Source organism: Stegostoma tigrinum, chromosome 11, assembly GCF_030684315.1.
Source record: "Stegostoma tigrinum isolate sSteTig4 chromosome 11, sSteTig4.hap1, whole genome shotgun sequence".
Lineage (NCBI taxonomy): Eukaryota > Metazoa > Chordata > Chondrichthyes > Orectolobiformes > Stegostomatidae > Stegostoma > Stegostoma tigrinum.
The window spans coordinates 15,336,849-15,361,936 of NC_081364.1; the positions used below are offsets into that span (position 1 = coordinate 15,336,849).

At 43.4% G+C, this 25,088-nt stretch overlaps 1 long non-coding RNA gene across 1 annotated transcript in view; it reads right to left on the reverse strand.

Moving 5' to 3' along the window:
* Nucleotides 1–1,138: 1,138 nt before the first annotated feature.
* Nucleotides 1,139–25,088, reverse strand: part of LOC125460262 (uncharacterized) — a 43,247-nt gene continuing 19,297 nt past the window's right edge. The window contains exons 2-4 of the long non-coding RNA XR_007249233.2: nucleotides 4,614–5,133; nucleotides 3,367–3,521; nucleotides 1,139–2,079 (exon numbers count right to left, since the gene is read on the reverse strand). This is a non-coding gene — a long non-coding RNA (uncharacterized LOC125460262). The remainder of the gene's footprint in view (nucleotides 2,080–3,366; nucleotides 3,522–4,613; nucleotides 5,134–25,088) is intronic.

A 25,088-nucleotide genomic window follows, 5' to 3' on the forward strand; every position in this document is an offset into this window, starting at 1 on the left:
GGTTTAGAGGGATATGGGCCAAATGCTGGGAAATGGGGCTACAGATAATTCTGCTATAATGCTTGTTTCATTAATGCAAATTGGTTGTAAAGCAATTGATGAATAGTGCACGCTGTCTGGATAACACAGACGTTCTGCTGTACAGGTATAGTGATTTTCAATGGAAATTTTCTATAGCACAATTTTCTACAGCAAGAGATCACGTAACTATCATATTATAGGAGAACTACCTGTACAATAATTTAGAATATCTGGTTGGTGTAGGCAAGTTGGACTGAAGGCTTTGTTTCAAAGCTGTACAACTCTCATGACTCTATGAGTCTATTTATTTCACTGTCAATGAACTCCCTCATGCTAAGGGTGTGAAGTCTGACAATGATGCCCTTGGTGGTCTCTGATTTCATGGAAGAAATCCAGACATGAATTCCTATGTGATGCCTTTTTTGTGAGATGCTTGGAAGGTTGTACACACTTGGTTCTGCTGAGAGCTGTGATCATCTCAGGGAAGAAATCAATATAAAGGCACTAGCCTTTGTGGAACTTGTGATTTGCCCGCAAAAGCTCGCATCGTGAGCATGGCACTTCTTAACGTGGAGTTTTGTTGACTTGATAGCAAACAGGTGGGGCCAAAGTTGTAGAAGCTTGGTGAGGTAATGCCAGGAGATTTCCATTTCACCCTAAAAGTGTTGGTGGGCCTTGCAGGAATCATAAAAAATTCCTTAATATGAAATCGCAACCAAAGCAAGTGGAAATCCTGTGCAAGGAATGAAGGGTCCTTCACTGTTTTTGACTTTGGAAGACTATGATACAGGGAAACGAGTGGACTTTGATAACATGCATGGTTTCCTTCTTCGAGTTGCCAGGCAGCTACTCAGGCAAAATATCAGCTGTTCAGCATTTGTAGAAATATAGAGATGGTCAATCAGTATAAAGCCATCAGACTTGGTCTTTCACCTTCAAAGTGTATCAAATGGCATATGACATACTGGAAGTCTAATTAATACAGTGCATGGATTTATACTGGCCTCTCCCTGTCCTGTGTGGATTATTACCCATTCTTCTGGTAGGAGCTGTCTACGCAAGGAGAAGTTCGAAAATTATGAGCTTTTACACTGTCAATAGGTGATTACTGACTACCGTGCATCGTTTGGGGCCTCGTACAAGTGGTTGCCATTTGTGTATAAATATTCATCAGTTTCTGCATTTAACTGATGCAATTTCAGATGTTGACATCGCATTGGGCTTCAGGGTCCTCTTACATGGAAGGACAAAACAGAAGATTACTGAGACTTGTCCATGGTGCTAACAAGGCTGTGATATAGAATCCTGTCGCCGCTAGATAATTTTAATCCAGCCGTTATGTGTTATGTCACACCTCTGATGCATGTGGGACTTGATCCCAGACCTTCTGACTCAGAGGTGGGGGCACTACCACTGACCCACAAGCATTCTTATTGCCAGAGCATCAAGATATATTTTAATCAACCAACTCAGAAATGTTATGGAACAAGTAGAACGTGAACCCAGAGCTTCTAGTTCAGAGGTCGGATCACTACCACTGTGCCACTGCAGCTCTTTTTTATTTCCTTTACCAATCTGTTCAGGTATGTTATAATATATGTTTGTGGCAGGTAGGTCTTGAACTCTGAAGCTCTGGCTCAGAGGTAGAAGCAGTACCACTGCATTACAAGAGCCTATTTTCTGAAACACAAAACGCCTGTGAAACTCAGCAAGTCTGGCAGCATCTGTGGAGGGAAAAAAAGAGTTAACATTATTCGTCCAGTGACCCTTCGTCAGTATGTTGTGACCAAAAGTCACTGGACTCGAAATGTTAACTGTTTTAGTCACCGCACAGATGCTACCAGACAGCCGAGTTTGTTGAGTATTTCTGTTTTTGTTACGGATCTCCAGTGCCTGTAGTTTTTTGATTTATTTTAGGTCATTTTCAGATAATTCTTTGCTTAGAATTCCTGAGCTTGGTATGAGATTGCCTCTTGAATCCAAGTCTGCAGGCTTCTATAATCACTCGCAGAATCAAGATGCCAAGCATCAAAGTGGTCCTTCCATTGCAGAGGATATCTATAAAATAGGGAAAATTATAACAATAAATGAGAAAGAATTTTTCTCCGCTGTGGAAAATAGAGGACACCAAAAGCCCTGTAATCTTTCCTCCATGCCCACTTCCATGTCGTCTTTCTGTGCAATCTTTGGTATTCTGCAAGTTTTGAAAGATGGCAATTTTGCCTTGGTGGAGTTCATTTTGAAATATGCATGCTGTTCTTGTGTCCAAAATTGTAACTGTGTTTATATTGCTGTAGCAATGAGGTTAGCTGTGTATAATGTAAAGGTAGGTTTATCATAGTCCCAGAGGACCACTCTCTCAGTAGAATGAGGCTAGTGGCTGTTTAACCTGAGGGTCATTGTATTCAGGGGCAGGGGTGGGGAGGAAGGTGATGGAAATGATGTTGAAGAGGCTGTTACTTCATGCTGACCCCTACCAGTAAGGGAATTGAGCTGATGCTATTCACATTACTCTGCATCACAAACTAGCTACCCAGCAATTGAGCTAACTGACTCCCTTTTAGCCTACTGAACCTGGTATTCCCAGGAGGCCTCCCATCTAAGGACTAGTCAGGCCTGAGTCTACTTAGCTTTTGATGTCAGACGTTTTCTGACTAGTCTGGACATAGACAATGTTTGATGTACAGAAGCTGGATTCTGTAATGATCCCTTAACAGGAATTGCATTTTGGCAAATGTGTTTAATGTGAAGTAATATTGCTCGAGTTAAAAAAAAGCCCTATAAGCTCTATAAAAAGATGCTTGAGTGTATGTCAGCACTGGTATGTCCATGGACAACCTGCTGGACATTGAATTCATATATTTATACTCCCTGACTATGTTGAGAGTCTTTAAAAAAAAAGTATCAGGGCAGCTCTGACCACCAAGTTCTTTCCAACTGTCAATCATCCACTTTGAAGTTGTTGCCTTGTAGATGAAGATGTATCTGTATACCAGGCCATAAAATGTCAATTTGCTTTGCCTTTTCAGTATTCCTGCTGCATCTCATATACTGGTTTCACTTTTCAAATTGTGCTGAAATGTATTTGTTTGTATATCATGTCTATTTTTAGGTAGGTTTGAAGTGTCACTTACTGTATGTAATGAATTTCTAAGCAGATATCTCACTGAACATTTACTTTCATACTTAATATAAGTGTGTCAACTATTTTAGTTTTACCATGCCCCATATTATAAAATGTAATAACTACCACTTTAATGTAATCCGGGAATGACTGTCATAATAAAATCTCATTAAGCATCATCAAAAAGGTATGGACTCACAGTTAATATCTCAAACACTCACTGTCAGCCTGAGGACTTCTGAAAATGGTGAAATAAAGGCTGTGTGTCACATTGCAGTAGGACTTTGTTACATTTTCTGATCGCAAGGACTGGACCAAATATTCTCACCGTAGAGACTCAGTCAGATTTTCTCTTAGTTTTGGTCAGGTACAAGTACTGAAGGAAATCAAATGAAAGTTAACATGAAAATGGTTGCGTGTTATGATATTATATTCAACAATGGTGTAAATTGATCACCACTTGGAATGTCAATTTATAGCTCTTAACAACATTTGATATCAACTGATAATAACTGATAATGAAAAATGTTAGAAGCTGTGATGAAAGATGTTATAATAGGGCACTTAGGTAAGTTTAAAGTAATTAGGCATAACCAACATGGTTTCAGCAAAGGGAGATCATGTATAACTAATTTATTGGAGCTCTTTGTAGAAATAATTTGTGCCGTAGATAAAGGGGAAACCATTGGATGTATTGTACGTAGATTTCAAGAAGGCATTTAACAAGGTGTCATATCAAAGGTTAATACAGAAAATAAAAGTGCATGGTGTTGTGAGTAACATATTGACCTGGATAAAGGTTGACTGGGTAACAGGAAGCAGACAGTAGAGTAGTTTTCAGGCTGGCAGTATGTCACGAGTGGTGTGCGAGTCAGTACTGAGGGCTGAATTCTTTACAGTTTATATTGGGGTTGAAGGTATGGAAGCTGGATTTTCTGATGACACAAAGATAGGTTGAAAAGTGAGTTGTGAAGAGGACATAAGAATCCTTAAGAGGGTTATCGTGACCCTTTAGCAGTGGGAAATCGTCTGAAAAAGATTCTCGGGCGTTTGTAGGAATGGAGAGTTGAGGTTAAAACCAGATTAGCCATCATCTTATTGAATGGTAGAGCAGGCTGAATTGCCTACTCTTATTCCTTGTCAGTATGTTCATGTAGTAGCTGAAAAATTGCATTTCAGTCCTAAGGAAATCAAGCAATGCCTAAAAAAATGTGTTTTAGAGTAAAGAAAAGCAGCTGGGTATAAATGAAGTCCAAAATTTCTTTTAGAGATTAGGCCACACACAGCCTGGAGTATGTTCCACAGTTCTCCTCCATCCAGGCTGATGTGTTTAGTTTCCTTATTCCTCCTCTGTCCCTCTAGTCCTGGAGAATGTTAGCTTGTTTGGCTGTACCATTATAATTGAACATCCTCAGTGTCAGTGCATTCATTACTATGGGCTGCATAAATCCAAAAAGGTTCTTCCTACCTCTTCCCCTGGAGAATGAAGTCCTTCACATCTCAGCTGTGCCCTCCCTGTCTCCTTGAACTGAAAAGACACCTGGAGTGAGATTGAGATGCCAAGACCACATCCAGCCTCAGCATTGGAGTTGTGTGCCCATGGTGACAGATATCAATTCCAGGTTGAGCTGGGTACCCGGCAGCCACTGACTCTTCTGCTGGTTCTGGGTCATGAATGTTGCTGCCGTTCCTTCTTGGAGATAGTCAAGCACTTGCATGCTGATGACATGCTGAAGCCATGGCAGTAAAAAGATCATGGATGGCCTCCTCTATTTTTCGTTCTAGTATATTCAGGTCTTTCAGCATCACTGCACATCATCTACATGAGGCTCTGCTGGTTAACGGGAAGCAGAGAGTAGGAATAAATGGATCTTTTTCAGGCTGGCAGGTTGGTCCTTTGAATGTTAGAGACCTTGGACATTGCCTTCTCCACTGGCTATGGGCTTATGCGTGATGTGCTCGAGTGTTTCACCCTCTTCTGGTAGCCGCTAGTGCCCGTGGTAGAGAAGAGAAGGAATTAGTTGGTTACAGTAGACTGTGACTCTTCTAGACAAATATCAGACACTGCTCACACATCTGAGAACAGCAGATTGCAAAATTCCTCATTAGTTTCTTGTCACATTCCTGCTTCCCCATCAGGACAGAAACAGTCATTGTCCTCCCTTACCAACTCTGTGGGTCACTCTCCGGAAGGGGTGAGGATACGAATATCCAGAATCCCTCCACCAGTGTGGCCAACTCCCCTCCATTGTGGGCGAACTTAACCTTGCTCCAGGCCACCTGGATCTGATGGGAGGGCTACCTACTGTCATCATGGAGCAAGAGGACATTCCTTCTTTCAAAGACATCCTGGAGAGGACAACCTCTAGGAGGTGACATTGGACCTTGGGGCATGTTTTTGCCTGGTCTGAGACATCACCAGTAGGGTAGGGATAACGAACATGACCTGTAACAAGCCCAGTGTCAAACATCGAGATCAAATGGAAAATACACTTCATGATTATAATGTAAGCTAACAAGGAAGCCTTATTGGTCTTTTGGCTCATTTGCTTTTTGTGGCACAATTAATCATTGTTTACCGACATTTACTGAAGGGCAAATTTTGACCAAAAGGAACTTCGTCGTTCTTCGAATTGTATCAGAGCACATTTTGTCACCATCTAAAGAGGCAGATATGACTTGCTGCAATACCTCCCTTGGTAGACAGCATCTTTCTCAGTGAATGTCAGTCTAGATTATGTGCTTGAATCTTCCAGTGAATCTTTTAGCTGTAGCCTCCTGAATAAAATGAAGATGCTATCTCTGAGTTGGTCTGGCATTTACAGTAGCAAGTTTGGTATTATTGCTGGCGACAAAGCCAAAACAATCAGAACTCAATAGAACTATTACTGAAATAATGAATCTTTCATCCAACCAGTCTGGAAATAACTGTCCAAGCTAATGCTGTACATCTATGTATTAGGTGAAAACTCTCAATACTACGATGCACAATTTTGAAAGGAACAGATTGCATACTCAATCTGCAGCGGTCTCGCTAATACATCTTTCCTGATAAAACCAGTACAGTAATCTGGGCTTAGAATTTAAATCCTTATGGGTGAATCAATGGAGCTGACCCATTTAAATCTGCGTTGCGAATTAAGCTGTGTGCAGCATGTGTACTTGCCATATATTACATGCATCCCTGTGTATACACAGACATTTAGTTAAAAAAAGGTTGACATTCCAGTAAAACTAATGAAAACATGCGAATTGGCATCAGCATCATACCTAGCTTGCCATAGACTGGATTAAAGAATGTGCTGTGTGATCACAATTAGATTTTGTTAGACTGAGGTTGTCAGAATTTAATAAGGCCTCAGGAGTAATCACGTAGAAGATACAAAGGGGCATATTGCACAAGAAAATAAGGTCATTCATGCGCAGCAGTGAACTTGCATGTTTCATAAATATTTGCTTTCTTTTTACAGTATTAGGACAGATTAAATATACATGGCATTTAGCTTTTAAAAAATAATTAACGATTTGGAGGCTAGGAGGGAGAAGACTTCTACGTTGGGTGCTCAGTAGGAAGTAATGATTTACTGGGATGTGAACCATAGAATGACGGGCCTAAGGGGGTTTAAGCCTGGTTAATCACATCTGGTAATTATTCTATATACTACTTTGCTGTGTGTTGTATTTGTGGCATGTTTAGATTTTATGGGTTTTTTTTACAGCAGTGGGGAGTTATTGTGTTGACTCTTCATGATTTTTTGGGCATTTAAAGCACACTGCAGATCTTTTTTTCTAATGCTTTACTGTTTGTATGAAAAACATTTATACGGTATTAAAACATATTTTATTATTTATTATTTACATGCCAGAGAGGGATTTTATTTCCTGTTCAAGCTGAAAGCCACTCATAAGGCAATAGGACATTGCCGCTTTGGCCAACTAGTTTTGTAAAATGTTCCATGTTTTAGTTCCCTCTGTTTTAATATTTAATTCTTGAAGTACAAAAAAGGAACTGATTTGTCAAAACTTGGAATATCAGAAATGCTGGAACAGTTTTGTGGTGATCAGCATTATTTAAGCATTTTTTAATCTTTTTGTAACACTCTGGAAATTCAGATGCTATTCACTGTTTAGCGTAACAAATTTTAAAGACTTAAAGTCCAATATTGATTTTAGAGAAGGCCTAAATTTGGCTGAGTAAGTAATAACCTTGAATAATACAGAAACAATGAACCCTATTTTTGAATTTCCTGTTCACTTGATGTTCTTTCATGAGATGTGATGGTGCCATCAAGAAGAACATTCATTGAGAAGGTGGTGATGAGCTGCCCGTTTGAACTTTCACAAGGTCATAGTATATGGACTATGAACCTTTAATTCCATCGATTTATTTAATACTAGGACTTTTTTTAAAGAAAGCAACTTGAAATGAGCCTGGGCTTCAAAACTCACCTGACGTATGAAAGTGGCCATGCTTCTGAAGTTAAAATGATCATGGACATGCCATCCCCACCCATTGCAGAACTTCACATCTGCCATTGATAGATAGCTATTAATTGTTAGTTGTACTTATGAAAATACAGTAAAATGTGTATAAGTCACCACAAAAGCAGTGCCATTTAATTACAGCAGTTGCATATATTAAAAATAGACCACGTTAAGACAAACATCATCTCTTGTTCATTCTCCTAGTTTCACTAGCCAGCCACTGCCAAAGGCTGGAGTCTGTCCAACTATTGTGAATCGGGGCCCTCTTGAAACTGCCAACAACGGGGCCTGTTGAAACTGTCAAGAGCCAAGGACCTTTTGAAACTGCTGGGGACTGGGCCCTGTAAAAATTGCCAAGTTTGAGCACTTGAGAAAAAAGTCCAAAGGATGTATAACTAAGCAAAATGCATGTCATCTGCAGAAACTGCCAGACACAAAAGGATCCTGCTGAAACCCATCATTGCAGCAAAGGGTGCTGAAGATACCCTACCCTCAACACTTTCAATGGTATCTCCCTGGCTTTGACACTGGCCTGCTAGCGCACGATTGAAACACAATCGAAAAAGTAACACTATTAATCCTGGCCAGACAGCAACATCCTGGAGACTCTGCAGAATGCCACAGTTACATCAAGAAGGACTTCTTCATTCAACAAATCTAGTCCAGAAAACTTTCCCGGCTCAATTTTTGAATGCATCACAATTCCAGTTTAAAGTTTAATTGAGATCCAAATGCCATAGCATCCACTTTGGAAAAAGGGCGATGGCAGTTTGAAAGTGATAATCTCAAGAAGAATAACCAACTTGCCTCAGCTGTTGCATCATTGGAACTTTAAGACCACCAAAGGAATTATACATGAATCTATAACTCATTTGATAAATGGACTTTAACTCATTTTTAAATTTCTTCCTCTCCACTCCTAATTGCTTTTTTTTTACACAGTGCATATGTATATATTGTGGGATTTGAAACAGATTTTACCCTTTCTTAAATAAGTTTTATACTTTCCTTGAATGAGTTTTACAATCAAACCAACTCCTTATGTTTGTTAAATTACCATCTGTGTGACTTATTTTCTTTCGTATAGTTTTGCTTGGTCAATTGAATTGAGAATTTTTTTTTAATTTGAAAAGGCACGTGAAAATAGTGTGAGGTTGGTAAAGCAAAGGAAAATGCTTTTTTTCCAGAAAAGAGAACCAAGTTGAGCATCTGGACCATGCACATATTTTCTCAAAGAAAAAGACAGCAGACTTTGCACTGTACTCTTTCACTTCTGACTGATTAAATGTTGTTTAGGACAGAGATTATCTAACTGCTTCTCAGGTACAGTGTTTAATGCAGATGAGAAGCAAAATAATTAAACATCTTCCTTAATAAAAACCGAAAGAACTGCAAATGCTGTAAATCAGGAACAAAAACAAAGTTGCTGGAAAAGCTCAGCAGGTCTGGCAGCATCTGTGGAGGAGGAAACAGAGTTATCGTTTCGGATCCGGCGACTGAGGAAGGGTCACCAGACCTGAAACGATAACTCTGTTTTCTCCTCCATAGATGCTGCCAGATCTGCTGAGCTTTTCCAGCAACTTTGTTTTTATTAAACATCTTCCTTCAATGTCTTCCAGACAGCTGATCCTCTCTTTAAGTATTCTGAGAAGTGGCGTTGTTTGGGTTGGAGGAGTCAGACATTATAAATTGTGCTTTCAAAACTTCCTAATCCTAGCTGAGTGCAGCTGGTAATGGCTGAACATGTTGAAGAGAATAGCCCCATGATTTCTGTTTGTGTTCCACCATATGTTCAACAATATGTCATAACTGAAGCAGCAGACAATGCAATGGATATTTCACATTTCTTGCCAATTTCTCAACTTGTGTTGCATTGCTATGTGAACTCACCTGTTACACCATTAAAGGATGGACTAAAGGCTATTAGAGTTGGCTATTAGTTGTGAATACAGGAGCAGTTTTATGCAATATGTGTTCAATGACTGCTGATTCAGGACAAAAAAGAGAATAGCCAAAAAGATAGAAGAAATTTGATTTTGCCTGTGTTGTTTCATGTGTATTCTCCAGCAGCAACTTTTAATTAGCTATCCCTTTTAACTGAAAAAGTTCCACAAGGTTTCAAAGAATTTAATAGAGACACCCTTGACACTTTGCCTTGGGTCATGTGAGCCACAATTTGCTGAACACGATAGAGATTCCACAGCTAGGTCTGAATGTTAGTTGGGCAACATCACTTCAGCAGGGTGCAGGATGCAGGGCTGCATTTTATTGGAGGACTGTTGGTGTAATACCTTAGTGTACTTAATGTAATATCAAGGACACCAACCGCTCCCCACCCTGAAGCCATCAGCCCAATCGAAGAACTAGCAGCCCAGCCTCCTAAGTAACACCACCAGGACTGATGGTCATTGCTGGAACTGCATCTGGGGGAAAGAAGACACAGCAATGGATGTTAAAATTGTGATCAGAGATAATGGGAACTGCAGATGTGGATGTGCATCTTCATAGCCAGGTAAGTGGGATTGCCCAGGCCAGTCAGGCAGGACCCAGCAAAGGGGAGAGTGGAGGCACTGAGGCCAGGTGATTCCATTGCCACCAGTGGTGTCCTTCATGGACCAGATTGCCCTGAAAAGAGCCCTCTCCCCTCTCCCACTACAGTCTACCATAAGTCCTAGAATTTTGCTGACAGTCCACCTCCTCAAACCTTGTGGTAAAATGGCAGCTTTTGCGGGAAATGATTCTCAATTGGCCACTAAACCAGACAAACTGGACTCTAGAAAGGGTGGTCATTTGTCACCGTTCCTGCCATTGGAAAAATGGCACCTCACCTCCACATTTTTCCACATAATTTTGCCACCATCACCATAAAATGTTCAGCACTGCTCTGGTAGTTCCTAATAAAATTTTATGAATGTTCTTAGTCCATCTAGAACAGTGAAGGAGAGGTTGCTTATAAATAGTGCCGTCATCGCTGGTGGTTTTCAAATCTTGCTTCTCTAACCACCTTTGACTTGCACACATCTGAGTTACATACTGTGCATCAGTCTATTGGATTTTCTGACAAGATACCACTACAATTTATATGCAAAGAAAAACTCCAGTTACCTCACAGGTTTCATATTTAGTGTTGTTATCAATTAAGTCAATGAGCAGGGTTAGAAAAAGATTAACATTTAACAGCAAAGATACTCTACGTTGATAAATAAGCCAATCTTCAATTTCCTTACACTGTGGACAGAAAGAAGTTGATGAAAGGAACAGATTGCCCAAGCACAGTGCAGATCCCACAAAATAACGCACATTGCACTTTCAGTGTTTACCAATATTACTGAAAGAAAGATGGATTTTCGTTTATATATAACTTTGCACCAGCTTGGGATGTCATGAAGTGCTTTATGGTTAAGCAACTACTTTTGCAGTGAAGGGACTATGATAATACAGGAAATGCAGCAGCCAAGTTATCACAGAAAAGCTCCACAAACACCAATGAGTAAATGTCCATAGCATCTGCTTTGAGGAGAAAGAGAAATAATGGCCAGGACTTCAGGGAAAGTTCCATACTCTTCATTGAAATAGTGCCATGGAATCTTTTATGGGCCCCTGAGGGATTTAATGTGCCAAAAGCTGCAGACCCTCAGGACTGATTGGGTCAACCTAAATTAAGTACTCTGGAGTGGGAATTGAAACTGTAGCGTACTAACTCAGATATGAATGCTATCACTGACCCGTGGCTGAAAATAAACAACATGCATATTATACCATGATAATAAAATGTGAGGCTGGATGAACACAGCAGGCCAAGCAGCATCTCAGGAGCACAAAAGCTGACGTTTCGGGCCTAGACCCTTCATCAGAGAGGGGGATGGGGGGAGGGAACTGGAATAAATAGGGAGAGAGGGGGAGGCGGACCGAAGATGGAGAGTAAAGAAGATAGGTGGAGAGGGTGTAGGTGGGGAGGTAGGGAGGGGATAGGTCAGTCCAGGGAAGACGGACAGGTCAAGGAGGTGGGATGAGGTTAGTAGGTAGCTGGGGGTGCGGCTTGGGGTGGGAGGAAGGGATGGGTGAGAGGAAGAACCGGTTAGGGAGGCAGAGACAGGTTGGACTGGTTTTGGGATGCAGTGGGTGGGGGGGAAAACTCATATTCCGCCTGGGAACCCTGCAGCCATATGGTATCAATGTGGACTTCACCAGTTTCAAAATCTCCCCTTCCCCCACTGCATCCCTAAACCAGCCCAGTTCATCCCCTCCCCCCACTGCACCACACAACCAGCCCAGCTCTTCCCCCCCCCACCCACTGCATCCCAAAACCAGTCCAACCTGTCTCTGCCTCCCTAACCGGTTCTTCCTCTCACCCATCCCTTCCTCCCACCCCAAGCCGCACCCCCAGCTACCTACTAACCTCATCCCACCTCCTTGACCTGTCCGTCTTCCCTGGACTGACCTATCCCCTCCCTACCTCCCCACCTACACCCTCTCCACCTATCTTCTTTACTCTCCATCTTCGGTCCGCCTCCCCCTCTCTCCCTATTTATTCCAGTTCCCTCCCCCCATCCCCCTCTCTGATGAAGGGTCTAGGCCCGAAACGTCAGCTTTTGTGCTCCTGAGATGCTGCTTGGCCTGCTGTGTTCATCCAGCCTCACATTTTATTATCTTGGAATCTCCAGCATCTGCAGTTCCCATTATCTCTGCATATTATACCATTGTCATCCAATACAAGAAGCATTTTAAATGACGTAAATTTTATTTCAAAGGAACAATAATCTTGAAATTATGTAGTTGAAATTGCATCTTAAGGATACTTGGTACTCGTGTGGGATTCCTTCCTGCAGTGTTTTAACAAGGTGTCAATCTGTTCAAAATTTCAAAGTTTCTGTTGGTTTAATAGAATCATTTAATTACTTAATATCTAGTTGTTTCTGTGGCTGTCACTTACACAGCAGCAGGTTCACTGTCTCTCAAGTTACAAAAATAGACGATGATGTGCTGATAATTGGTATGAAATATCATGTGTCCCATGGTATGGTCATCCCACTAACTTGCACAAATGTGTTGAGCACATTTAAAGGAAAACGATGCACAATTCAAGAGTAAAAACAGCATGTTGAACTTTCATTGTCCTGCAGGACATGGTTTTATACTGGTGCAGCATTTCTGAAAAAAACATCTATGTAATAATACAAAATAAAAGGAAATTGGTGATAGTTGATGACAAAGGTTACCCTAACAATGTCTGGCCAAGGTGACATTGTGCTTGACTGAGAGGCTGCTAGGCCAGGTAGAGAAGTCCAGTATTGTAGAATGAACTCCTAAGGCAAGACAGCACTTCCTGGAATAGAATAATAGAATCCCTACGGTGTGGAAACAGGCCATTCAGCCTAACTGGTCTACACTGACCCTCTGAAGAGCATTCAAACCAAACCCATCCCCAACTCTATTCCTGTAACTCTACATTGCCCATGGCTGATACACCTAATCTACAATTCCCTGAGCACTTAGGGTAATTTAGTGTGGCCAATCCACCTAACCTGCACATCTTCGGAATGTGGGAAGAAACCAGAGCACTTGGCAGAAACACACACAGACACAGGGAGAACATGCAAACACTACACAGACAGTTGCCCCAGAGTAGAATTGAACTGAGTCCCTGGTGCTGTGAGGTGGCAGTGCTAACCACTGAGCCGCCATGCCACCCACTAATAGAGGGGCAGTCTTTCTCCATTGAATATCTATCGCAGGCCATTGGCCCATTGAGTCCACACTGATCATCTGAAGAGCATCCCACCCATACCCACTACTCCCTACTCTGTTACTGTAACCTTGCATTTCCCATGGCTAATCCACATAACCTGCACATTTTTTGATTATGGGAGGAAACCAGAGGACCAAGAGGAAACCCACACAAACACGGGAGAACCTGTAAAATCCACACACATGATCACCCAAGGGTGGAATTGAGCCCAGAAGCTGTGAGACTTCAGTGTTAAGCACTGCACAACTGTGCCACCTCTTCAAAAATCACTATTGCACTTGATGTTGAGCTTTAATGTTTGACACACATTTTTTCTGAATACAATTGAATTGGACTGAAATCAGGAAATTTCCATTTACCAACAATGGTATTTACGTTACCACTCAAGTAAACATGCATAATTTTAAAAATCTCCAGAGCATTTAATTCAAATTAATCTTGGACTAAACTATTAAAAAAATCTAATACTAACTAATAATAATCTACTGTACAGTACAATGTATGGAATACAAATTTTTAGTTCTAAAGATTAGTTTGTTTAGAACAATTTGGCAAGTCCACTTTCTTAGAAAGAAACGGGGAAAATTAAACTGTTTATGAAGGGTTTTGATTTGATTATTAGTTCTAAAATGTTTATCTGGACCCAATGTGGTCTCCTTTATATTAGCAAGATCAAACGCAGACTGGGTGATCGCTGTGTGGAATGCCTCCACTCAGTCTGTAAGAGTGACCCCGACCTTCCAGTTGCTTGCCATTTTGATGCATTATCTCGCTCCCATGCTTGTAGTTGTCTGCTGGATCTGTTACCGTATTCCAGTGAAGCTCAACTGCACAAGCTATAAGAATAATTCTGTTTTCCAGCTCTAATAGACCTTATAGTCTCTCGGGCTCCAAATTGAGCTCAATACCTTTACACCAAGATGTTGCCCTCCATTTGATTACAATCCCTGCCCCCTGCTAACCTAATCAAATCTTGTTAGTGTCTAGTTGGATTCATTGTCAACAAAGCAGATCCATTTTCTCCTTTTCACACCCAGCACTTAGAACCTATTTTACATCTCAATCTCTCCTTTACCAACATTAGTGCTCCAATTGTATTTTGTCCCAGGCACCTTCATCATCTGTTCCATTGACTGCTCCTCTCTTCTGTCAACAGCAAAAAAACACAACTTTCTAGCTTTTTTCCATTCTGAAAAAAATTGTACATATTCAAAACATTATCTGTGTTTCTTTATCTGATTTTATGTCAGATTCCCAGCATCTTTTGTCGCTTTTATTAAAAATGGTTCCTAACCTGTAAAAGTTGGGAAGCATTTGTACCAAGAGATTTGTAGGTTTACATTCCTTTACACAGTATTTCTTTTAAGCTCGGATGTTGTTTTGACACAGTTGTCAACCTGTTTAATTAACCTGTTTAAAATATATCAAAATGGAACAGTTTAATTAACCTGTTTAAAATATATCAAAATATCACAATTAGGAAATTACATAGCGTCATTAATCAGTATCCTAGAAGCAGAGAAGTGGAGGAAACTGAACCTAGTTTTGTTGTCTTTTAGGCACTCAAAGGTTATGAAGGATAAGTGGCAATGAGTGGGTAAGGTCATAATCTGGTCAATCATAGGTTGGTTGAATTGCAAAGCAAGTTCAGAGGTCCAAGGATTCTATTCCTAATCCTAATTTGTTTGCTCATATGCTCTAGTATTGTAAGTAAATTGTGCTGCCACATGCAAAAGTTTAGTACCAGATGGTCTTCAAAGTTTATTCAGTCCAGTTGTAAAATATGTATATTTTAGAACTTGTTAAGGTATTGCATAGTATTCTGAGAATACAATCCCATATCTATTTTGCCCTTTCTCCGAACACAGTTTCACAAAGTAAACTTCACACGGCTGGGAAGGAGAGATCATATCCAGGGTGAAACCCAGCCTGAGTGAGCATATATTTCAGGGACTTTGGAGAAAATGTGGACTTTGGTGTAGCGGGGACAAGGTGCTTTCTAAACAGCAGAGCAAAAAGTAATAATTTCTGGATAACCATAGGTGCTATGAGCTGATTGGCACAGGGTGAACAAGATTAAAGAGTAAACACATGACTCAAAGATTGGTGTGGAGAAATGAGTTTGAATTCATGGGATATTGGTGCCAGTATTGGGGAAAGAAAGAGCTGTTCCGATGTGATGGACTCCATCTGAATCATGCTGTGACCAGAGTCCTGATGAAAGCACAACTAGAGTTATAGGAAGGGCTTTAAATTAAGTAGTGGAGCATTGCGTTCAGTTGCATAGAAAATAACGGAAAATGTTAAAATGCAGGGAGGGCTCAGAAGAGGTTTTTAAAATTTGCAGAACAATTAAGAAGGCACAGAGTATGGAAAGGGTCAGGAATCTAACCTCAGACAGAACAGATAAGGGGACAACTACGAGAATAGATCAGACAATGCAGGGCTGAAGTTGCCATAAGTTAATGCATGCAGTATACCAAACAAGGTAAATGAGCTTGTAGTGCATATTCAAATCAGCAGGTACAATTTTGTGGGCATCACAGAGATATGGCTGCAAGGGAACCAGGGCCAGGAACTAAACATCGAACGATTTAGGAAAGGACAGGCAGATGGACAGAGGGGGCAGGGTTGCCTTGTTCGTAAGAAGTTAAATTAAATCGATAGCAAAAAGTGATATTCAGTCAAAAGGTGTAGAATCTGTGTGGGTAGACAGCACAGCATGGGAACCTCCCATCCACAGCCTCCCACCTCATTGTTCCCCAACTGCGCATGGCCCGTTTCTATCTCCTTCCCAAAATCCGCAAACCTGCCTGCCCTGGTCGACTCATTGTCTCAGCCTGTTCCTGCCCCACCGAACTCATCTTCACCTATCTGGACTCCATTTTCTCCCCTTTGGTCCAGGAACTCCCTACCTACGTCCGTGACAACACCCACGCCCTCCACCTCCTCCAGAACTTCCAATTCCCTGGCCTCCAACACTTCATTTTCACCATGGACGTCCAGTCCCTATACACCTGTATTCCTCATGCAGATGGCCTCAAGGCCCTCCGCTTCTTCCTGTCCCGCAGGCCCAACCAATCCCCCTCCACCGACACCCCCATCTGCCTAGCCGAACTCGTCCTCACCCTCAACAACTTCTCTTTCGATTCCTCCCACTTCCTACAGACTAAGGGGGTGGCCATGGGTACTCGCATGGGCCCAAGCTATACCTGCCTCTTTGTAGGTTACGTGGAACAGTCCCTCTTCCGCACCTACACAGGCCCCAAACCCCGCCTCTTCTTCCATTACATTGACGACTGTATCGGCACCACCTCTTGCTCCCCAGAGGAGCTCGAACAGTTCATTCACTTCACCAACACCTTCCAACCCAACCTCAAGTTCACCTGGGCCATCTCCAACACGTCCCTCGCCTTCCTGGACCCCTCAGTCTCCATCTCAGGTAACCAGCTGGAAACTGATGTCCATTTCAAGCCCACTGACTCCCACAGCTACCTACAAAACACCTCCTCCCACCCACCTTCCTGCAAAAATTCCATCCCCTATTCCCAATTCCTCCGCCTCCGCCGCATCTGCTCCCACGATGAGGCATTCCACTCCCGCACATCCCAGATGTCCACGTTCTTCAAGGAACGCAACTTTGCCCCCCGCAGTGGTCGGGAACTCCCTTGACCGCGTCTCCCGTGTTTCCCGCAACACATCCCTCACACCCCGCCCCCGCCACAACCGCCCCAAGAGGATCCCCCTCGTTCTCACAGACCACCCCACCAACCTCCAGATACAATGCATCATCCTCCGACACTTCCGCCATCTACAATCCGATCCTACCACCGAAGCCATTTTTCCATCCCCACCCTTGTCTGCCTTCCGGAGAGACCACTCTCTCCGTGACTCCCTTGTCCGCTCCACACTCCCCTCCAACCCCACCACACCCGGCGCCTTCCCCTGCAACCGCAGGAAGTGTTACACTTGCCCCCACACCTCCTCGCTCACCCCCATCCCAGGCCCCAAGATGACTTTCCATATTAAGCAGACGTTCACCTGCACATCTGCCAATGTAGTATACTGTATCCATTGTACCCAGTGTGGCTTCCTCTACACTGGGGAAACCAAGCGGAGGCTTGGAGACTGTTTTGCAGAACACCTCCACTCGGTTTGCAATAAACAACTGCACCACCCAGTCGCGAACCATTTTAACTCCCCCTCCCATTCCTCAGACGACATGTCCGTCATGGGCCTCCTGCAGTGCCACAATGATGCCACCCGAAGGCTGCAGGAACAGCAACTCATATTCCGATTGGGAACCCTGAAGCCCAATGGTATCAATGTGGACTTCATAAGCCTCAAAAGTCTCCCCTTCCCCCACTGCATCCCAAAACCAGCCCAGCTCGTCCCCTCCCCCCACTGCATCCCAAAACCAGCCCAGCCTGTCTCCACTTCCCTAACCTGTTCTTCCTCTCACCCATCCCTTCCTCCCACCTCAAGCCGCACCTCCATTTGCTACCTACCACCTCATCCCGCCTCCTTGACCTGTCTGCCTTCCCTGGACTGACCTATCCCCTCCCTACCTCCCCACCTATACTCTCCTCTCTACCTATCTTGTTTTCTCTCCATCTTCAATCCACCTCCCCCCTCTCCCTATTTATTCCAGAACCCTCTCTCCATCCCCCTCTCTGATGAAGGGTCTAGGCCCGAAACGTCAGCTTTTGTGCACCTGAGTTGCTGCTTGGCCTGCTGTGTTCATCCAGCTCCACACTTTGTTATCCTAGGCCAGCATAGTTGTCTTCTGGCCCAGAGAAGTAGTCTGCCAACGCAGCAACCTGGTGTGAAGTTCTCTCTGCAGCCCGGTGTGAAGTTCTCTCTGCAGCCCAGTGTGATGCGTCTCTCTGCAGCCCGGTGTGAAGGTCTCTCTGCAGCCCGGTGTGACGGGTCTCTCTGCAGCCCGGTGTGACGGGTCTCTCTGCAGCCCGGTGTGACGGGTCTCTCTGCAGCCCGGTGTGACGGGTCTCTCTGCAGCCCGGTGTGACGGGTCTCTCTGCAGCCCGGTGTGATGGGTCTCTCTGCAGCCCGGTGTGAAGTTCTCTCTGCAGCCCGGTGTGAAGTTCTCTCTGCAGCCCGGTGTGAAGGTCTCTCTGCAGCCTGGTGTGAAGGTCTCTCTGCAGCCCAGTGTAACGGGTTTCTCTGCAGCCCAGTGTAACCGATCTCTCTGCAGCCCGGTGTGATGGGTCTCTCTGCAGCCTGGTGTGCCCTCAGCACAGAATTCTGGCTTTGAGATGATTCCAGAACAGACTCACGACGTCTAGAGCCTTGAGATGAAGCCCAGTGCTACCTGATGGCTAGGTGCCATCACAGTTTAGAAGAAATGTTATTCTGAACATTTTATTTATTTATCCAATTTATTCCTGTAATCCACCTTCATAATTTCTAAGATCTCCAGCACTTCCTCTTCTGTAATGTGAACTGTTTTCAAAACATCCATATTTATTTCCGAGTTCTCTAGCCTCCATTTCTTTCTCCACAGTAAAAACTGACACAAGTATTTATTTATTATTTCTCCCATCTCCAGAGGTTCAACACAAAGATGGTCTCACTGATCTGAAAGGGGCACTACTCTCCCTGTAGTTGCTGTTCTGCTCTTAATTGACTTGTAGAATTTCTTTGCGTTATCTTTAACCTTTTTAGCCAAGGTATCTCATATCCCCTCTTTGCCCTCCTGATTTCCCTCTTAAGAATGCCCCTACATTCTTGATACTCTTTAAGAGATTCATTTGATCCCACTTGTCTATATCTAATGTGGGTCAACTACTCAATGGTATTCACCATTATTGGAATCTGTAGCCAATTCATACACACCAAGATTCCACTAATAATTAAATATATGTGCAATTTACTTGTTTTTCAAGTCTATGTGAGGAATAAATATTGATGTGGACCCTGGGAAAAATAACCTGACCTTCAAATAATTCAGGAGAAACATATTATCTGCATCTGATCTGTGTACAAATTGACTGCCAAATTTCCTACATTTTAACAGTGACTACATTTGCAAGTGCTTTTTGAGTTGTAATGCGCTTTGAGATTTCTTGCAGCCAAGAAAGGCACTTTTAAAATCAAGTCTCCTTTCTGAGCCGCAGTTTCTACCAGAAATAAAAAGGAAAGTTTACAGCATCTTTGACTTTCCAAGTCTGAAGACAAACCCCAAGAATAGTGTGCTTTACTTAAAGCCCAGCAGTGGACCAATCGAATCACATCTGGACGCACAGCACCTTACGCTTGTCTTTAAATAAAATAATCAACGTTTTTTAATTTGACATAAAAAGGCTCCTGGCTATGTGTATGTCTATTGAATTAAAAATAATGTGGTGTTAAGTATGGAATTGGTGCTCGATATTAAATTGTTTGATCACCAAGATCTATTTAAAAGTTCACTTAAAGACTCAGAAGTTACCAATCAAAGATCAGAACATGCACATGCATTGTTAGGAATCCATTTACTAGGATTATAATGAGAACATTGAGGTGCCAGGCTTCAATACTCCCTTTCTGATATATTGTTGATATTGCCATTGGGCTTTGAAAATTATCCAAACTTATCATTTGTTCACGGGATATAAGCATTATATTGCCCATTCTTAATTGCTCTTGATGGCGGTGCTGTGTTCTCGCATATCTGTAGCCTATTTGGTGTAAATGTTGTGAACTGCAACAAACTGACTCAAAATATTTCAAGGAGGTAGCCTGGATGCTAACTTTCTATTTTATTTAAAGACAAGTGTAAGGTGCTGTGCATCCAGATGTGATTCATTTGGTCCACTGCTAGGCTTTAAGTAAAGCACACAATATTCTTACAAAAAAGTTAAAATAAAGCAAAGAAAAAGAACTGGAATAAATTTAACTCTATTGAAATTCTCGAAACATATATACTATTTAACACAGGAGATGACTTGTGAGAGCAGGGAAAAGAGGACAGGTCATTACTGCTTCAAAATTCATGACCATAAACTTTCAGCTGACAACCTCACTTGGGGTTCCAGCCCTCACTGTGGGAAGCCAAATGTAATGAAATTATAAATAACTTAACCAACATTACCAGAACAAATTAAACAAGAAATATTGACTGCAGCTGAAGGGAAAACTACCCTGTTCTTCTTTGAAGTAGTCACATGGGAATAGAGGAAGATTAACTGAAATGTTTCACAGAACTATAATTTTAAAAAAAATTCCAAGAAGAATAGGCAGGAGGTCAAATTATCAAGGGTGGATCAGTTGATCTGCCCAATTCTTCAGCAACTGTTTATTCCTTGAAATAAGATTAAACTGATCATTTTTCAGGCAGAGTGCTTGATGGTTTGTCTTGAGGGATGTTAAGAAAAGGTGACCTAAAAGAATGCAAAATAATTTATATCTGTTCTTCTCTGCCCAAAGGTAGGTCTGAACCACCCAATCTCCGCCATGGGTAGTGCAACGAGGCAGGTCCCAAATCCACCTCAGTTGGAGTTGACATCAAAGTGCATGCTGGGTGCACCAAGCGGATTCACAGAGGCTATCAGTCAATGGCAGCCAAACATAACCCTGAAGAAAAGTTACACAGTCCAGAGCCATTAACCTTATTTCCCTGTTCCGCAGATGCTGCCTGCCATGCTGTTTCTCCAGCATTCTCTGTGCTTGTTTTAGATGGGCCAGAAGGATTTACAAGATGCGCATGTTGGAAGGCACGGTTCTCCTCATGTCTGCGTGGGCTTCCTCAGGGTCCTCTGGTTTCCTCCCACGGTCTAAAGATGCGCAGGTTAGGTGGATTGGGCATGCTAAATTGCCTATAGGAATGCAGGGTTATAGGCTCGGGGGGGTCTGGGTGGATGCTCTTTGGAGCATTGGTGGGGACATGATGGGCCAAATGGCTTTGTTCCACCCTGTAGGGATTCTATGATTCTAAAATTTGCAAGTTGATCTTCAACTTGTTTTCCACCATTATAAAAACACTTTCCTATGTTATTAAGTCCTGGAGTGGGAACGAACCTGAGGATTCTGGATCAGAGACAGGGACTGCACCACCAATGCCACCTAATAAATTGTGTAAATAAGTGTGAAAAAAAATTATTTTTTTAAAAGTTACAGTGGTCCTTTTCTCATTAGCTGCTTTGAAAGTTCACCCTTTCTGGTATGTTATGTAAGTGCTCGGCAGACAGCCAGCTGTGTCACATCTATTTCAACAACTGAAATAGACTGAGATAGGACAGCCAACATTGGCTAGAGGGCTTGGAGCAATGTGAATGATTCATCACACATGACAGTTATCACTCAATATTTTAACAAGTCTCATTGCTATAGCAAAGGCAATGGAAATTTGGATGAAAAGCATTTAGCAGCATTATAGTTGTGTGATTTCCAACTAATTATTATTCATGCAAAGGCATATTGTTGACACATTGAATTGGAAAAGAATGGGATAGGGGTGACAGTGGACAGCCCAACTGAGGTTCTTACATGAACAGAGTGGGCTGAATCACCAACTTCTCTGCCCCCAGTCTCGTGTTCCGTCACTTTTGACCAAAAGACAGCGGTTCTAATATAGTGTGGAGCTGGATGAACACAGCAGGCCAAGCAGCATCTCAGGAGCACAAAAGCTGACGTTTCGGGCCTAGACCCTTCATCAGAGAGGGGGACGGGGAGAGAGAACTGGAATAAATAGGGAGGGGGGGGGGAGGCGGAACAAAGATGGAGAGAAAACAAGATAGGTAGAGAGGAGAGTATAGGTGGGGAAGTAGGGAGGGGATAGGTCAGTCCAGGGAAGATGGACAGGTCAAGGAGGCGGGATGAGGTGGTAGGTAGGAAATGGAGGTGCGGCTTGAGGTGGGAGGAAGGGATGGGTGAGAGGAAGGACAGGTTAGGGACGCGGAGACAGGCTGGGCTGGTTTTGGGAGGCAGTGGGGGGAGGGGAAGAGCTGGGCTGGTTTTGGGACGCAGTGGGGGAAGGGGAGATTTTGAAGCTTGTGAAGTCCACGTTGATACCATTGGGCTGCAGGGTTCCCAAGCGGAATATGAGTTGCTGTTCCTGCAACCTTCGGGTGACATCATTGTGGCACTGCAGGAGGCCCACGATGGACATGTCGTCTGAGGAATGGGAGGGGGATTTGAAATGGTTCGCGACTGGGAGGTGCAGCTGTTTGTTGCGAACCGAGCGGACGTGTTCTGCAAAGCGGTCCCTAAGCCTCCGCTTGGTTTCCCCAATGTAGAGGAAGCTTCCTCTACGTTGGGGAAACCAAGCGGAGGCTTAGGGACCGCTTTGCAGAACACGTCCGCTCGGTTCGCAACAAACAACTGCACCTCCCAGTCGCGAACCATTTCAACTCCCCCTCCCATTCCTCAGACGACATGTCCATCGTGGGCCTCCTGCAGTGCCACAATGATGTCACCCGAAGGTTGCAGGAACAGCAACTCATATTCCGCTTGGGAACCCTGCAGCCCAATGGTATCAACGTGGACTTCACAAGCTTCAAAATCTCCCCTTCCTCCACGGCGTCCCAAAACCAGCCCAGCTCTCCCCCTCCCCCCACTGCATCCCAAAACCAGCCCAGCTTCTCCTCCCCCCACTGCATCCCAAAACCAGCCCAGCCTGTCTCCGCTTCCCTAACCTGTTCTTCCTCTCACCCATCCGTTCCTCCCACCTCAAGCCGCACCTCCATTTGCTACCTACCACCTCATCCCGCCTCCTTGACCTGTCTGCCTTCCCTGGACTGACCTATCCCCTCCCTACCTCCCCACCTATACTCTCCTCTCTACCTATCTTGTTTTCTCTCCATCTTCGGTCCGCCTCCTCCCCTCTCCCTATTTATTCCAGTTCCCTCTCCCCATCCCCCTCTCTGATGAAGGGTCTAGGCCCGAAACGTCAGCTTTCGTGATCCTGAGATGCTGCTTGGCCTGCTGTGTTCATCCAGCTCCACACTTTGTTATCTTGGATTCTCCAGCATCTGCAGTTCCCATTATCACTGGTTCTAATATGGTATGGGGTTGGGGAATGCATATTTATTTTTGCATTTAACTCCTCCCACACATAGTGGACATAAGATCAGTGTATTCTATTTCCTTCTTCTCTAATCCATGCCACCCCAAGAACCTGTTCTGAGGCTCTGAGATGAAGAATCTTATTCCTACTTGTTTTGTTTAATAAGAAAGGAGTCAGTGGGAGAGACAGAAAGGAAGATAATCCCTGATAGGAAAGTAATTTATTACAGTTTCTCTATCCTTTCTCTGTGGATACCATCTATACTTGTTACTGAGGAGGATGCCTGTTGTATGAAAGACAAATCAAGGCCTTTAAAGACCTTAGGGCCCTTGTCTTGATTTTGCTGCTTTTCAAGCAGAAACAGGCATGCAAAGTCTGGCAAGAAAACTCAACAAGGAAGGCAAATCTCCTTCAAAGGTACTCAGTGCCTTATCTAGGTGCCTGGCATCAGGAAGGGGTGACTTCTAAAGACCACATTTCTATCACTTGGTACTGTATCCCCAGTCCCTCTTCTCCTGCGACACTAACTTCACCCTCATTCAGGTAAGGCCTGGGTCTCTCAGTGACCGAAGGCGTCTGCCTGGATGCAGTGCTGGAAGCTGCCATTCCTCCCCTGGTGGCGCTGTCTGCAATGGAGTGCTGCAATTCTTGATTGTTTAGCAGCTCCCAGGGTGTGAAATTTTCATGCCCAAGGTTCTTGATTCCAGGAAAGCCTTGACCATGGCTGCTGAAGTGCCTGAGGGATCTTAATACTCCATGCCTTCCTCATAGAGGGTGGTGTGTGTCTTTGTCACCTCTGCACTCGGTCCCTGTTGCCTGCTATCCTGCATATGCAATCCATCCAGACCCAGGGTTTTGCCCTCTCTAAATTATGCAGCAGTAACTTTCTGCAAATCAAGCTTACATAAGCAGGAGTGAGATAAATAATAACGCATTATTTTTAATGATGTTGTGTGAGGGATCATTATTAGCGGGGACAATGAAGAAACTCATTTACTTTGCTTCATGTACGATTGTCAGGTCACATACACCCACCGAAGAGTACAGACAGAGATAACAAAGTGTGAAGCTGGATGAACGCAGCAGGCCAAGCAGCATCTCAGGAGAACAAAAGCTGGTGTTTCGGGCCTAGACCCTTCATCAGAGAGGCAGAGACTTGTTTTAACCTCTTAACCAAGAGGTGGCATCTCTGACAATGTGGCATTCTCTCAGTACTGCACAGCTTTTGTGCTTAAATCGAGATTTCTAATACAATAGTGGATGTGCCACCCTGATCCAAAGTGTAGCTCAATGGATCAGATTAGACTAGATTACCTACAGTGTGGAAACAGGCCCTTTGGCCCAAGTCTACACTGCCCTTGGAGCATCCCCCCCAGACCCATCCCCCTATAACCCACACATCCCTGAGCACTACGGGCAATTTAGCATGGCTGATCCACGTAGCCTGCACATCTTTGGACTGTGGGAGGAAACGGGAGCACCAGAGGAAACCCACGCAGACATGGGGAGAATGTGCAAACTCCGCACAGACAGTTACCGAAGACTAGAATCAAACCCAGATGCCTGGCACTGTGAGGCTGTAGTACTTACCACTGAGCCACCGTGCTGCCATCAGGCCTGGTAATTGTACATGAAAGATATTCTGAATGTTTTTTAGGCTTTGTGGCATGGTATTTTATTAAAACAAAACATTTCTGATTCCCTGA